Source organism: Triticum urartu, unplaced genomic scaffold, assembly GCF_056163025.1.
Source record: "Triticum urartu cultivar PI428250 unplaced genomic scaffold, HENAU_Tu73 scaffold2, whole genome shotgun sequence".
Classification (NCBI taxonomy): Eukaryota; Viridiplantae; Streptophyta; class Magnoliopsida; order Poales; family Poaceae; genus Triticum; species Triticum urartu.
The window spans coordinates 11,617,826-11,630,101 of record NW_028260368.1 but is presented as its reverse complement, the minus strand read 5'-3'; the positions used below and the strand labels follow the sequence as shown (position 1 = coordinate 11,630,101).

The 12,276-nt window shown below is 35.3% G+C and overlaps 3 non-coding genes across 3 annotated transcripts; 2 read left to right on the top strand and 1 right to left on the bottom strand.

Annotated features, from left to right (window-relative positions):
- The first annotated feature begins 2,189 nt into the window (after positions 1-2,189).
- On the top strand, positions 2,190-2,276 carry TRNAS-GGA (transfer RNA serine (anticodon GGA)). Its single transcript has one exon. It is a non-coding gene; the product is annotated as a tRNA-Ser (tRNA).
- Positions 2,277-3,495: 1,219 nt separating this feature from the next.
- Positions 3,496-3,568, bottom strand: TRNAT-UGU (transfer RNA threonine (anticodon UGU)). The gene has a single exon. It is a non-coding gene; the product is annotated as a tRNA-Thr (tRNA).
- A 1,667-nt stretch (positions 3,569-5,235) lies between these two features.
- Positions 5,236-5,308, top strand: TRNAF-GAA (transfer RNA phenylalanine (anticodon GAA)). Its single transcript has one exon. It is a non-coding gene; the product is annotated as a tRNA-Phe (tRNA).
- Positions 5,309-12,276: the final 6,968 nt, after the last annotated feature.

Here is a 12,276-nt window from a genome sequence, read left to right as displayed (position 1 = left end):
AACTATCCCGGTTTCATATATGAAATCTCTATAGAATCCTTGAAAAAGACTTTTTTCCATAAGAAAGAAAAAAGAACTTACTATCTTTGGGATCTGATACTACACCGCTGCTTAATCCCTTAGTGGATCGGCTCTATTACATAAGCGGATTCCTAAATTTTGCCCCATATCATGGGATAAGTAAGCAGTTTTTTTTAGTTGTATCGACCCAGTCGCTCACTAATTGATCTTTACGGTGCTTTCTCTATCAATTTGAGAAACTTTATCCATAGAGTAGTAGTATAGGCCATACTTTCTTCGTTTTTTGATTCTCGTGAAGTGTCCTTCCTTCCTACAGCTGATAGGGAAAAATCGTTGTTTTTACGATCCCTATGTAGAAAGCCCTTTTTTTCTAGTATTTACTAGAAAATTTGATCCTCTCTTTTTTTTTTTTCTTTCTATAGTGGAGATAGTCGCACGTAATGACAGATCACGGCCATATTATTAAAAGCTTGCGGTAAGAAGGGGTTTCGTTCTAGTGCCCGGAAATAATATTCCAAAGCCTTTGTATGCTCTCCATTGCTTGTGTGTATAAGGCCTATGTTATAGAGTATATAACTTCGATCATAGGGATCGATTTCTAGTCGCGTAGCTTCATAATAATTTTGCAAAGCTTCCGCATAATTTCCTTCGGATTGAGCCAACATCCGTTACGGTCGTTCATTCTATTCAAAAAATCTCCGTTCCAAAACCGTACATGAGGTTTTCATCTCATACGGCTCCTCCCTTCTGTACATAATAGTACTAAGCGAAATAATCTATAGAATCAAAATAGAATTAGTCCCGTCTCATTATGAACCGAAAGGGGCTGGTATTTTTCCAAGAAATCTCTAGCCAACCTTCCCACAAGAGGTTTTTCTTAACACCAATGAATTCTATTAATGCTAGAGGAAAACGATAGCTCCAATAATTTCTTTGTTCTCAACGCCTCCTATTTAGAGGAATTAGCTACTTCAACGATCTTTGATGGTTATAGGGGTATCCAAAGTACAAACCTGATGGTTGTTTGTTATCCCAACCATTCTTCCCAGCCCTGATACCGATCAGGAAAGGGGTAATTTCTAACAAAGTTTTTCTCTTGTTGATTCCTATTTCTAGGTGTAGTGCTTTTCTCCCCTATGCTGCCTACGGATACTAATAGAGTAGGATTGGCCTGTAATCCATACCATACCATATCCTGTAGGTGTAACCTTTCGCTCAATACTCAAATCTACAATTGAAGTATCTGAAGCCGCATCAATCGAGGATACACGACGGAAGGAATTGTTAGTTCGCCTCACCTTCCCGAAGCGTGGGTTTGTTTGCTTTACAAATTTGGTTCTCTCTATGCCAACCCCCCTCTCTTTTTCGTAAGACTGAGGTATAGGTAGGGCTAAAAAAAAGCAAAAAAAAGAGTCAAATCGCACCATCTCTATAATAAGTAAATGCCTTTTTTTCTCCTGAGGTTGTCGGAATTATTCGCAATAAAATATTGGCTACAATTGAGGAGGTCTTATCAATGAAATTTCCATTTCCACGGGATCTAGGCATAATTCCCAACCCATTCTATATAGAATTGTTTTCATTCCTTCACAAAATAACATAAAAACAAACACATTCGATTCTTATAATTATAAATAGATTGATCCATATGCTCTACTCTAAATCCATATGCTTTAAATGGATAAGAGAGATATGGATTTTCCGCTCAGCTCAAATTGTATCCTTTTCCTTCTGCTTGGACACGAAGAGATATGAAATATTTGACTAAGACTGGATTTCATTCCACTTTCCTATTTCTGAACAACAACTTATGTTATCAACTATTTCGTGTTTTCAAAGTTATTAATTGTCTCATACCCTATTTTTGATTTCGATAGTATGGTGTAGCGTATCTTATGCAAACGGAATTCTAAGGTTTCTTTATTTTATTATGCAATAAGAAGAATTCTTCCATTTTCTTTTTCTTTAGTTGCGGGAAAACCCAAATTAAAACTTTTATTTTATAGCGAGCGCAATTTCTAGTAAAAAATCCTGTATCCTTCCACTTAGATCAAAAGGAATTTTTCCAATAGAACTATGGAACCCCCGAGTGGTTGCGGTTGTACCTGTACTGCAGGAATAAGAAAACTCGCTATTCACTCAGTTTATTTTCCATAATAAGTTATGTAGGAGAGATGGCCGAGCGGTTCAAGGCGTAGCATTGGAACTGCTATGTAGACTTTTGTTTACCGAGGGTTCGAATCCCTCTCTTTCCGTTTTTCTTAATTCATCAACGTTAAGGATCACAATGTATCAAATCAAATAACAATTTTTTCCAGCAATAATATAATATCTTATATTATCTTATTTTGATTTAATAGAAATTAGAAATTCTCTATAGCAAATTACTGTGGTATGTAAAATACACATAGAGGAAAAAAGAAAAAAGGATCCTAATCCTAGGGTTAATCAATTTTAGCTAGTTGATGGGAAAATACAAATTAATGGTAATGGTCTTAGGGCGATTTAGTTCGGGGAAAGGGGAAGGGGAAGAAAATTCTATGAACCTTTCCTTTTTTCGTTAAGTTCAAGTCTGACGAGAGTAATATTCTACAACTAACAACTCATTTATTTTGAGACCGACCCACTTCCTATCTAGGATTTTATTTACTAGTCCTTTATATTCCAACGTGTCAATCGCCAAATGCTTTGGCAATTTCCCCGGGTCCGATGAAGCAATATAATTTTGAACCAGACCTTTTGATCTTTGGTTATCTTTCGTAGTAATAATATCTCGGGGTTTGCAACGAAAACTTGGTATATTGACTATACGACCATTAACTAAAATATGTCTATGGTTGACTAATTGGCGGGCCCCAGGAATGGTTGAAGCCATACCCAATCGAAAAAGGATATTATCCAAACGCATTTCAAGTAATTGTAGTAAAACCTGGCCTGTTGACCTTTTTGCTTTTCCAGCGATATGTACATATCTAAGTAATTGTCGTTCTGTCAGACCATAATGAAAACGCAATTTCTGTTTTTCTTGAAGACGAATACGATATTGCTCCTTTTTCCCAGAATTGAATTTTTTTTTAAGATTACTTCCGGATTTAGGTGTTTTTCTAGTGAGTCCTGGTAAAGCTCCCAGACGGCGTATTTTTTTTAAACGAGGTCCTCGATAACGGGACATGAAGACTCCTTTTTTTATTTTATTGAAATTTCATTTTACACAATTAATTTCATTGTATTTACATTACAGAATACATCGAAATTAAAACTGAATTAAACTACAGGATAAACAGAGTAAAATCAACTAAAGTACCCCAAAAAATGGAATTTCATCAAAATCTTTTTTTTTTGTATATATATTATTTATTTTATTGTTTTGTATCTAGCAAAATTGTAAGGTAAAAAACATAAAAGATCCTGGATTCTCCATTTAATTCGGAAAAAAAGAGATTCTTGTTCGTAGAACATCGATAGAGAAAAAAAAGCCGACTATCGGATTTGAACCGATGACCCTCGCATTACAAATGCGATGCTCTAACCTCTGAGCTAAGTGGGCTTACATAACGGAAATAGTGTAACAAATAGAAATAGGTATAGTATAGGAAATCCGTAAAATCTCAGATATTAGTTATTAATCTTAGCTATTAACTAGTTCTAAATTTGAAGTTATACTTATAAAAATAAAAAAATACTAAAACTTCTTAAAGATAAAGTTAGCTTGATATGCTTAACTATAGGATATTAAAAAATAAAATTATAGAATTTATTGGTATTTTCATTCGATCATTATAGACTTTATTATTTGTTAATAATTTGAGGATTAATATTTCACTAAGGGGAACATAGAGTCAGAGTAAATAAAATTGCTAATTCTGATTAGAAAAAAAGAATAAATATCAAGCGTTATAGTATAATTTTGAATACTATAAAAAAGTAAGACGGGAGGTGGGGGAGATAAAAACTTTTGGATATATTGATTCGGATTGAATTGCAAATACATCAAGGATAGAATCAATTCAATTCTGAATTGCAATAAGCAAGCGAGGTCTCTCAAATAGAGTCGAACTGAACTGCTAGACTACGTTGAGTGATGAACTCAATGATTCAAAAAAAAAACTAAGAGATGGATGAAATTACACAAGGAATCCTGGTCTCAAAGAAGAGGGAAATGGGGATATGGCGAAATCGGTAGACGCTACGGACTTGATTGTATTGAGCCTTGGTATGGAAACCTGCTAAGTGGTAACTTCCAAATTCAGAGAAACCCTGGAATTAAAAAAGGGCAATCCTGAGCCAAATCCGTGTTTTGAGAAAACAAGGGGTTCTCGAACTAGAATACAAAGGAAAAGGATAGGTGCAGAGACTCAATGGAAGCTGTTCTAACGAATCGAGTTAATTACGTTGTGTTGTTAGTGGAATTCCTTCTAGTTCTAAATTAGAGAAAGAGGGGTTTTATACCTTATACATTTAATAAACACGTATAGATACTGACATAGCAAACGATTAATCACAGAACTCATATTATATTCTAATTATAATATAGGTTCTTTATCTTTTTTAAAAATGAAATTAGAAATGATAATGATTATGAAATAAAAAACTCATATCATAATTTTTTTTTTTCATTATTGTGAATCCACTCCAATCGAATATTGAATAATCAAATTCTTCAATTAAAATTCAAAGTTTTCGAGATCTTTAAAAAAGTGGATTAATCGGACGAGGACAAAGAGAGAGTCCCATTCTACATGTCAATACTGACAACAATGAAATTTCTAGTAAAAGGAAAATCCGTCGACTTTATAAGTTGTGAGGGTTCAAGTCCCTCTATCCCCAAATCCTCTTTTATTCCCTAACTATACTATATTATTATTATTTATCCTCTTTTTTTTTTTCTTTTTATCAATGCACTTTTTTTTCTTTTTATCAATGCAATGGGTTTAAGATTCATTAGCTTTCTCATTCTACTCTTTCACAAAGGAATGCGAAGAGAACTCAATGGATCTTATCCTATTCATTGAATAGATTTCTTTTTTATTAGAGTATCGGCAAGAAATCTTGGTTATTCACTCTATTTTTAAGTTTTATTTAAGTAAACCATGCACAATGCATAGGACTACCCCCCCCATTTTCAAATTTAAAATTTGAAATACTTTAATTAATTTTTAGTCCTTTTAATTGACATAGATACAAATACTCTACTAGGATGATGCACAAGAAAAGGTCAGGATAGCTCAGTTGGTAGAGCAGAGGACTGAAAATCCTCGTGTCACCAGTTCAAATCTGGTTCCTGGCAGAGAAAAAAAAAAAAAAGATCCACCGAATAGGTATTGATCCAAATACCTCGAGATGGATTGTGATACATATTCATTAATAATATTTATTCATCTAAGTGGATAAATCTATAATATAAATATAGAGGCACTTCTTTTTCTTTTTAAAGAAGTTTTAAAATATATCTTTTCTTTATGATAAAGAAGGGGGTGAGATTCCCCTTTATTTTTTTGCGTTTCTTAATTTTGTATTCCGCTATTCCGACGAATATTTTTTTAGTCTTGCTTATCTTTATCTTATCTTATTTTCCTAGTTGTGCTAAGTAATGTGCGCGGTACAAAGTTCCTGGTAGAGAACTTCTTTGAGTCATCCTATTTTTCTGTTCATATGAAGGAAATTAATATGCGATTTTCAAAATAGGGGAATCCAAATGAAACCCTTTTTTTGCTCAGTCTATCTGGAATGCTTTTGTATAATTAGGAATTAATTATAAATAGGTATTCCGTTTCATCTAGGAAAAGAACCTAAAAATATTCCTTGACTTGAATAAAATCTGGAGTTGTGTTGTATAAGTGAGCATGAATTTCTTATCATTCAATGAGCATCTTGTATTTCATAAAAATTGGGGGTTATATAATCCTTACGTAAGGGCCAGCCTATCCAACTTTCAGGCATTAGGATACGTTTAAGGCGCGGATGATTATCATAAGAGATTCCCACCATATCATAAGATTCGCGTTCTTGAAAATCGGCACTTCTCCAAATCCAGAAGACAGACGGAATTCTAGGATTATCCTTTTGGGCAAAGACTTTTATGCAGACTTCTTCTGGATTATCTATACCATATTGTATTCTCGTAAGATGATACACGCTAGCTAAAGATCCACCGGGTGCTACATCATAAGCACATTGGGAGCGTAAATAATTGTAACCATATACATATAAAATGACAGCAATGGAATCCCAATCCCCTGCTTTTATTTGTAAAGTCTCTATTCCTCGGTGATCAAAGCCCAAAGATCTATGAACCACCTCATGTTTGACTAGCCAATTAGATAACCAACCCTGCTGCATTGTCTTCATCTCTCCCTCTTTGTATAAATATTTCACATTTCGGATGCAAGTTTGAAAGATTGCCCTGCTTTTTATTTTTCTACACAAAAGAGCCCCTCTCCTAATTCACTAATTTGTAGGAAGGTACTGAACTTTTGGATTTGAAAAAAGTTTCAGAAGATATATCTAATGTAGATGGTGATTGATAGAGCAATTCTTGCTCATAAGTTCCTGTATGAGTACTGCGCCTAACATAAAGCTTGTGACTGGTAGTAAAACATCTATTTTTATTTTGAGATAGAGTTTGATCCTCAACTATTTCTCGCGATATCTTCTTACGAAGTTTTGTTAGGGCATCTATAACTGCCTCCGGTTTAGGTGGGCAGCCCGGCAAGTAGACATCCACAGGAATTAACTTATCAACTCCCCGAACAGTACTATAGGAATCCGTACTGAACATTCCCCCTGTAATAGTACAGGCTCCCATAGCAATGACGTATTTTGGTTCAGGCATTTGCTCGTATAATCTCACTAAAGAGGGAGCCATTTTCATTGTTACCGTACCGGCTGTTAAAATTAGGTCTGCTTGCCTAGGACTTGATCTTGGTACCAATCCATAACGATCAAAGTCGAATCGTGAGCCTATTAATGAAGCAAATTCAATGAAACAACAACTGGTACCGTATAGAAGGGGCCATAAACTGGAGAGTCTTGACCAATTCGAAAGATCATTTGGTGTAGTTGAAATAACAGAATTGGAACTTGTTTGGTCAAGTAAGGGAAACTCAATCAAATTCATAACTGTCTCAATAGAATCTTTTCCTTCTTTTTTTTTGTCTAAATATTCAGTTAAGACCATTCCAAGGCTCCTTTTCGCCATGCATAAACTAAACCAACAACTAAGATAAGCACGAAAATCAAAGCTTCGATAAAAACGGATACACCCAATACGTCGAAACTCATTGCCCAAGGGTATAGAAAGACGGTTTCCACATCAAAAACAACAAAAACGAGCGCAAACATATAATAGCGTATTCGGAATTGTACCCAAGCCCCTCCCATGGGTTCTATACCCGATTCATAACTAGAAAGCTTCTCTGGTCCTTCACTAACCGGGGCTAAAAGTCCTGAAATCGAAAATGCCAAAATAGGAATAAGGCTTGCTATTATTAGAAATGTCCAAAAAATATCATATTCGTGAAGCAGAAACATAATGTACTCCCATTAATGTGGAATAGGCGGAACTTAAATTAGTCAATTCAATTCAGCATTGTCAATTTATCCAGAACTTCTCTCTTTTCCTCGGTGAAACAAGAATCTTTTTTGTTCAAACAAAAGCGCTTAGTTTAAGTTTAGCCTTTGTTTCCTCTGTGCTGCATCTTCTTTAAAGATTCATCCAATGGAATCCCAACTCCCTTTCTTTTGGATTTCCATTCTATTTAGATATGGTGTATGTAGATCTAATTCTTATATAAAGAAAACTTTCTCGTTTCACTTTGTCTCGCTTTCTCTAGAATCTCTAGAAAAAAGAATAGCTCTATCCTTTATTTAATATTTAATAATAAAATAATAAGAGACTATTAAATAAAAATGAGAATACTACTAAATTAGAACCTAATTAAGATAGTAGGACTAATCTATGCAGTATAATTAATGAGAAGTAATACTATAAAATAAAAATAAAGAACTCTATTTCAGAACTATGAGACAGAATATTCTGTTTTCTTATTTACTCTTTACTTTATTTTTTCTATTTAAAGTTGATCAATTTACATAATGTATCTATAAACAAAGTAATAAATATACTTAAAACAAAGTAGGAATTCGCAAAATGGATAAAATCATTGCAGTTATTATAGGGAAGTCTAGAGATATCCTATTTGAAGGAGGACGGGATTCAAATCAGGGAAAGGATCCTTTCTTCTATTGATTTGATAGAAATTCGTTTTTCTTTTCCTGTCTGTATGATTTTGATTTTCGATGAATGAGCCTTTGGTAATGCTTTTATCTCTATTCTATGTCGCAGGCGCCTATCCAGTCTATAAACAAATACTAATGAGAAAATGAAAACTATACTAAACTAAAGAAAACATAGGATAGAGATCCTAAAATCTAAAAAAGGGCATATTAGGGCTATACGGATTCGAACCGTAGACCTTCTCGGTAAAACAGATCAAACGGATTATTATCGAAATGATTTGAACTGTTTCAAAGACCCAACATGCATTTTTTTGCATTGGGCTCTTTCATAAACTGATTTAAAGATCAGTTAGTCCACCATAGTTTTTCTTTACGGAAAGATAATGAGATGGCTCCCTGTGCTCTGATTGATTTTTTGTATTATGATCTATCTAGGAGCAATACCAAAGTGTTTCAAAGGAGGATTACCTTGACTTAGGTCTGCCTCCGGTCTAAATTAAATCAACCTAAGTGAAATGGAGTCTCTATCGTTCCACTGCAAGAGTTAACTATGAGACTTCATACACCTTAAAGTTCATAGAACGAAAAGAAGTTTTTTGGAGGCCCTTATCCTCATTACGCCTAGCATTTAGTGGGCTGGATATTTACCTTATCAACTAGCAAATCCATAAGGGTTCTATTTGATTAGGCACCTGAATTGGCACCTGAATCGGACTGAACCGACTGTTTGTCAGGCTACTGTTCTCCTATTCTCTCGAATCTATGAAGTAAGACATTGATTTTGCAATAAGATCGATTATGTTCATTGCATAATAAGCTCCTTTGAAAAGCATTGGCGCACGTGTAAACGAGTTGCTCTACCGAACTGAGCTATAGCCCTTATCAGAGATATCTTAACATATAGATAATTTCTTGTCAAGATGAATATTTTCTAATGCCAGAGGATACCCCTTTGATCTGTATCTGTTTAGTATTTAGTTTAGTATTTAGTATATAACAGACCAATAACAGAGCGGTATTGCTTAGAAAAGGGATTCAATATATAATCGATCGAAGTAATGGGTCTTCCTTTGTGGTGATAAATTGCCTACTTAACTCAGTGGTTAGAGTATTGCTTTCATACGGCGGGAGTCATTGGTTCAAATCCAATAGTAGGTAAGTAGGTAGAAAAATTACTAGATAGCATTGGACTTACTTCGCTTCGCTATCTAATAACTTTTTCTACCCCTCTTCCCTTTTTCTTTGTATCAACTATAAACCACTGGATTGTCTTCAATTGGATGGGGGAATCCAATTGACAGCCTCGATTCGTATCCTAGCTCGTCTGAGAGCGAGCTTCGCTTCAACCAAATCTTTCGTACCCTCAGCTTTACTCAAGTTAGCTTCGGCTATTTCAAGTGCCTTTTGAGCTTCTTCCGGATCAATATCACTACCCAGTTCCGCATCATTTCCTAAAATGATGATCTCATTATTAACTATTCTCGCAAAACCGCTCCACAGAATCGCTGTTAACCATTGGTCGTTGAGGAGGCGTATTCTCAAAGGACCCATATCTACTGCTGTGTTAATGGGGGCGTGGTTTGGTAATACGCCAATTTGGCCACTATTAGTGGATAAAATGATTTCTTTCACTTCACAATCCCAAATAATTCGCTTAGGAGTCAGTACATAAAGATTTAATTTCATTTCTTCGATTTGTTCTCCTCTTCTAAGGTTATAGCTTTCGTGCTAGCTTCATCGATGTTACCCACCAAATAAAAAGCCTGTTCAGGTAGGCCGTCTAATTCTCCGGAAAGGATTAGTTGAAATCCCCTAATAGTTTCCGCAAGAGCAACATACTTTCCTGGAGAACCAGTAAAAACTTCTGCCACAAAGAACGGTTGTGATAAGAAACGCTCAATTTTTCTTGCTCTTGCTACAGTTAAACGATCCTCTTCCGATAATTCATCCAAGCCAAGAATTGCGATAATGTCCTGAAGTTCTTTGTAACGTTGTAAAGTTTCCTTAACTCTTTGCGCAGTTTCATAATGTTCGTTGCCAACGATCCGAGGCTGTAACATAGTCGAGGTTGAATCTAAAGGATCTACTGCTGGATAAATACCCTTGGAAGCTAATCCTCTGGAAAGTACGGTAGTAGCATCCAAATGTGCAAATGTTGTGGCAGGGGCAGGGTCGGTCAAATCGTCTGCAGGTACATAAACTGCTTGAATCGAAGTTATAGATCCCTTTTTAGTAGAAGCAATTCTTTCTTGCAAAGAACCCATTTCTGTACTAAGAGTAGGTTGATAACCCACTGCGGAGGGCATTCTCCCTAATAAAGCGGATACCTCTGATCCTGCTTGAACAAAACGAAAGATATTATCGATAAATAAAAGCACGTCTTGCTTATTAACATCTCGGAAATATTCCGCCATAGTTAGGGCAGTTAAACCAACTCTCATACGAGCTCCCGGTGGTTCATTCATTTGGCCATAGACTAGAGCTACCTTTGATTCCTCAATATTTTTTTCATTAATTACTCCGGATTCCTTCATTTCCATATAAAGATCATTTCCTTCACGAGTCCGTTCCCCTACTCCACCGAATACGGATACGCCCCCATGAGCTTTAGCAATGTTATTGATTAATTCCATGATCAGTACTGTTTTACCTACTCCAGCCCCCCCAAATAGTCCTATTTTTCCTCCACGTCGATAAGGAGCTAAAAGATCGACGACCTTAATACCTGTTTCAAAGATGGATAATTTCGTATCTAACTCGATAAAGGCAGGCGCAGATCTATGAATAGGGAACGTTGCACTACTATCTACAGGACCCAAATTGTCAACAGGCTCCCCAAGAACGTTGAAAATTCGTCCGAGAGTAGCTCCACCGACCGGAACACTGAGAGGAGCTCCCGTGTCAATCACTTCCATTCCTCTCATCAACCCGTCCGTAGCACTCATAGCTACAGCTCTAACTCGATTATTTCCTAATAATTGTTGTACCTCACAAGTCACATTAATTTGCTTATCGGCAGTGTCTCTACTCTGGACTACCAAAGCGTTATAAATATAAGGTAACTTGCCTGGGGGAAAAGTGACATCCAGCACGGGTCCAATAATTTGATCGATACGACCTGTACTTTTTTCTTCAATTGTGGAAACCCCGGGAGGAGAAGTAGTAGGATTGGTTCTCATAATTATCACATAATTAAAAAAAAGGAATTTGTCGAAATTTTTCTTTTTTTATTGTTGAATAATGCCAAATCAAATCAAAAAAAATCCAAAAGTAAAAAGGAAATGAATTAGTTAATTCAATAAGAGAGAAAAGGGGACCAGGACTTGATTTCGTTGCCCAAGCGAATCCCATTCAATCGTTTACTCATGGAATGAGTCCATTGGAAAGTTCAATCAATCTTTTTTTTCATATACATTTTGCCTTTTGTGGAGGATCTGTGCCTACTCTACTTTCCTATCTAGGACTTCGATATACAAAATATATACTACTGTGAAGCATAGATTGCTGTCAACAAAGAATTTTATTAGTATTTAGTTAGGTATTTGCATTCAAAATAAGAAAAGAGAACTATTAAGAACTTGTAAAATAAGGATTAGGAATTAATTTGGGTTGCGCTATATCTATCAAAGAGTATACAATAATTATGGATTTGGTAAATCAAATCCATGGTTTAATAACGAACCGTGTTAACTTACCATAACAACAACTCAATTCCTATCGAATTCCTATATTGGAATTCCTATAGGATAGAACATACACAGGGTGTACGCATTATATATGAATGAAACATATTCATTAACCTAAGCATGCCCTCAATTTTCTTTAATGAGTTGATATTATATTAATTGAATATCCTTTTTGTTTTACGAGATTTTTGCTAAAGTTTCATTTACGCCTAATTAACATCGAGTAGACCCTGTTATTGTGAGAATTCTTAATTCAAGAGTTATAGGGAGGGACTTATGTCACCACAAACAGAAACTAAAGCAGGTGTTGGATTTCAAGCTGGTGTTAAAG